Source organism: Triticum dicoccoides, chromosome 7A, assembly GCF_002162155.2.
Source record: "Triticum dicoccoides isolate Atlit2015 ecotype Zavitan chromosome 7A, WEW_v2.0, whole genome shotgun sequence".
In the NCBI taxonomy this organism is placed as follows: Eukaryota; Viridiplantae; Streptophyta; class Magnoliopsida; order Poales; family Poaceae; genus Triticum; species Triticum dicoccoides.
The window spans coordinates 633,869,685-633,874,012 of record NC_041392.1 but is presented as its reverse complement, the minus strand read 5'-3'; the positions used below and the strand labels follow the sequence as shown (position 1 = coordinate 633,874,012).

General features: G+C 59.8%; 1 pseudogene; it reads left to right on the top strand.

Moving 5' to 3' along the window:
• The window catches only part of LOC119328925, an 11,784-nt pseudogene that overhangs the window by 4,265 nt on the left and 3,191 nt on the right, over positions 1-4,328 (top strand).

Below are 4,328 nucleotides of genomic sequence, written 5' to 3'. Positions count from 1 at the left end.
CCCTCGGAGAGCCCTCTCCGGTGCTCCCGCCTGTGGGGGATGCGTCTGGTGACACCCTGCTGCTCGTCGCCCCGCTTCCCCCGCTGGTGGCCCCCGACGCCCACCCCACTTCCCCTGCCTCCCCGGCTTCGGCGGTGGCCGTGGTCATCACCACTCCGGTCTCCGCGATCCCTCCCCAGACGGTGGCGTACACCAGGCGGCCCCGCTCCTCCTCGACGCCGGTGACGGCGTCTCGCCGCAGCACCCGCCTCGATGCGGCCCGCCCGGCCAATGCCTCGGTTCCGTCCATCGCCGAGCTTGCTGAGATCCGAGCGGCTGCCCGGAACCTCGAGTCAGGTGTGGATTCCGCCCTCCCCAGTTCTTCCTGTTGTTCCTTTTCCGCGCTTGAGGCCGTTCCTCTTGGACACCTTGCCAAGGTGGCCACTGACTCGGCCATCGTTTTCAGGGGGGAAGTGGGTCCCCCCTTAGAGCAGATCGCGGCCATTAGGGCTTGCGAGATCCTGGATGGTAAGCTGGCTGAGACTCGGGCTCGCCTGCGTAGGACCCCTGAGGACCAGACTGCCCGTACCGCTGTTCAGGCCCCTCCGGTGGTCGACGGGGCTATTCGTGGGCGCACTCGGTCCCGCACTGCTGCTCTCCGCGCCCAAAGCGCATCTCGTGTCCTGGGGTCAAGCAGCCCCCCGATGGGGGCTTAGATGCAGGCCCTTTTTTGGAACATCCGCGGCTTCGGTCATGATGGCCGACGCCGCCAACTAGTCGAATACATGCGTGACGAACACATTGACATCATTGCGATCCAGGAAACCTTGCGTACTGAGTTCTCCCTCCAGGAGCTTGACTGCCTCAGCTCTCACCTCTTCGCCTGGCATTGGCTCCCTTCTAGTGGGACCACGGGCCACTCCGGTGGCATCCTTTTAGGGGTTAAGGATGCCACCTTCGAGGTGGGCGGCATGGACCGGGGCGAATTCTTCGTTAGCATGGAGATTCTTGAGCGAGCTCTGAACTTCAAATGGGAGGTCGTGGTTGTCTATGGTCCGGCGGATCACCACCGTTCCCCGACCTTGTGGAGCTCCACCAAAAGATCTCTGCCTCCCTCCTCCCAGTAGTTGTGGGCGGAGATTTTAACCTCATCCGTTCTCCGGACGAGAAGAATAATGATAGGATTAACCTCCCCCGGATGCAGTTGTTCAACGACTAGATCGTGGAGCTCGGCCTCCGGGAGATCGAGCGGACGGGGGCGCGATTCACCTGGACTAACCGCCAGGCCGACACGACGCGATCCGTCTTGGATCGTGTCCTAGTTTCCCCGGAGTGGGAATTGAGGTGCCCCCTGACCTTGCTCCGGGCGATTACCCGGATTGGGTCTGACCACGTCCCTCTCCTCCTATCCTCTGCGGACGAGCGCCCCCCCTCCCGCCGCGGTTTAGGTTTGAGTCCTTTTGGCTCAACTAGGCCGGCTTTCGGGATGCGGTCTCTGCTCGTTGGACTCTTGCTCGCGCCTCTCCCCATCGCTCCATGTCCGCCGTTGACTCGTGGCACTTCTGCGCCAAGCTTGCCCGCCAATTCATGAAGGGCTAGGGCGCTAATCTTGGCCGTGACCTCCGCGAGCGTAAAAGATCTCTCTTGTTGGCTATTCAGGCTCTGGACGCCCGGGCCGACTCCTCTGGGCTCTCCCCAGATGAGTGGATGCTGAGATATGATCTTGAGGATCAACTCTCCTCCATCTACACAGATGAGGAGGCATACTGGAGGTTGCGTGGTACCCAAAGATGGGTGCTCCGCGGCGATGCGAACACTGCATATTTCCAGGCGGTTGCGAATGGCCGACGCCGGAGAAATTCCATCCACTGCTTGTGGGAGGATGATGCCCCCCTTGTCCGCCCCGCGGCCATTCGGGCTCATGTAGACGGCTTCTACAAAGCCCTCTTTACCCCCACCCCTCGGGGTGGGGCTAGTCTCGCCCCCGACACTTGGACGGGGGTGGAGTTGGTTTCCGACGAGGCCAACGCGGCCCTTGTTGCCCCCTTCGCCGAAGAAGAGGTACTCGCGGCCATTAAAGGAATGAACCCCTCCTCGGCCCCGGGTCCGGATGGCTTGCCCGTTACGTTCTGGCAGACAGTCAAACCTGAGGTCATGGCCCTCTTCGAGGAGTTCTATTCGGGCTCTATGGACCTTGGACGCCTCAATTATGGGATCATTACCCTCATCCCAAAGGTTCCGGGCGCCTCTGATATTCGCCAGTTCCGTCCCATCACCGTGATTAACGTGATATTCCGGATCCTGGCCAAAGGTTACGCCAATAGGGTGACCCTGCTTGCTAACTCGATCACTCACCCGAACCAATCGGCCTTCATCCAAGGCCGGTTTATTTTAGATGGCGTGTTGGTCTTCCATCAAGTCCTTCACGAAGTTCGGGTGAAACAACATCGCGCTGTCTTCCTGAAGCTGGACTTTCATAAAGCTTATGACACTGTGCACTGGCCTTTCCTTCGGGAAGTGCTGCTGCATAAGGGCTTTGACGACCGCTGGGTGACTCGCGTGATGCAATTAGTCTCCTGTGGGCGGACTGCGGTGAACATCAACGGCGAGATTGGGCCATACTTCCCCACTCTATGTGGGGTGCGTCAGGGGGACCCGTTCTCGCCGTTCCTGTTCAACATGGTGGTCGATGCTCTGGCCGCCATCCTGGACAAAGCCAAGGGTGCCGGCCATATTCACGGCATTGTCCCCCACCTAGTCGGAGGGGGAGGAGTCTCCCTCCTTCAATACGTGGATGACACCATAATAATGGTTGAAGGTTCTACTCAGGACGTGGCTAACCTGAAGTTCCTCCTCCTGTGCTTCCAACAGATGTCGGGCCTAACGATCAACTTCGATAAGAGCGAAGTGATGGTTCTTGGTTACCCTCCGGCGGAAGCTCAGGCTATCGCTGACCGACTTAACTGTCGGCTGGGTTCTTTTCCCACGACCTACCTGGGGATCCCCATTAGTGATTCGCGCCTCACCGTGGCGGACCTCCGCCCCACGGTGACCCGTATGCAACATCGCGTCGAGCCTTGGAAAGGGCGCTGGCTATCGAAGGCTGCGCGTGTGATTCTCATCAACTCCTCTCTCGCCAGCCTTCTTTGGTACCTCATGAGCTTTTATAGCCTCCATGAAACGCTGCACACGGAAATTGCCAAGTACCAATCCAGGTTCTACTGGGCTGGCGAGGATGACAGACGGAAGTACCATATGGTCAGTTGGCCGGACATATGTAAACCCAAGGACCAGGGGGGTCTGGGGATTTTGTCCTCCCGGCGCATGAACATCGCCCTCCTGACCCGGTGGCTATGGCGTATTGCTAATGGTGACGGAGGGCTTTGGCTCACCATCATCCGGAACAAGTACCTCCGTGGACAGCCTCTGGCTTTCTGTCAGCGTTCGGGCGGATCCCAGTTTTGGCAGGCCGTCATTCAGCTGCTCCCTGTGCTTCGCATTGGCACGTCCATCTCGGTTGGGTCTGGGTCCGCGACCCTGTTCTGGTTTGATCGGTGGATCGGCGACACCCCTCTGGCCGCCCGCTTTCCCGAGCTCTTCGCCATTGCTGTTGACCTGCGGGTCTCTGTTGAGACGGCCCTTATTGACTTAGGGCGCTTCGCGTTTCGCCGCCCTTTTGGCCCGCCCGAAGTGGCCGCCTGGGATGCCCTCCTCGAGGACATTGCCCTTCTCCCGATGAACGTCACCGACACCCCGGACGCCATCTCTTGGCGCCTAGAATCTTCCGGACGCTTCTCTACTAAGTCCCTATACGCGGCCATCGCGCCTTCGCCCGCCCCCGAGCCCTTCAGTTTGGTCTGGGATATCCGCCTGCCACTGAAGATTAGGATCTTCCTTTGGCGATGGATCCGTGGACGCCTCCCCTCCGGAGTCGAAGTCCTCAAGCGTAACGGACCTGGAGATGGGCTTTGCCCCCTGTGCGGCACGGTGGAGGACGCTAACCACATCTTCTTCGCGTGCTCCACGGCCCAGTTTCTTTGGTCCAGTTTCCGCGAGACGGTTGGTGGACAGTGGTGCAATTCCAATTTCCCCGACCTTCTCGCAGAGATCCATGCCTCCCCCCTCGCTACCGACATATCCGTTGGCTCTGCGTAGGGGTCCTCGCCTGGACGCTGTGGACTGTCCGCAATAAGCTTGTCATCCAAAAGGTCACTCTCAGACATGCTACTGACTCCATTTTAAAAATGTGTGGGTACCTGCAGCTTTGGCGGCCGCTTAGCCGCCCTCAGGATCGGGACGTCATCAACACCCTCCTCGCCGACCTTCGATCACTCGCCTTCCGCCTGGCG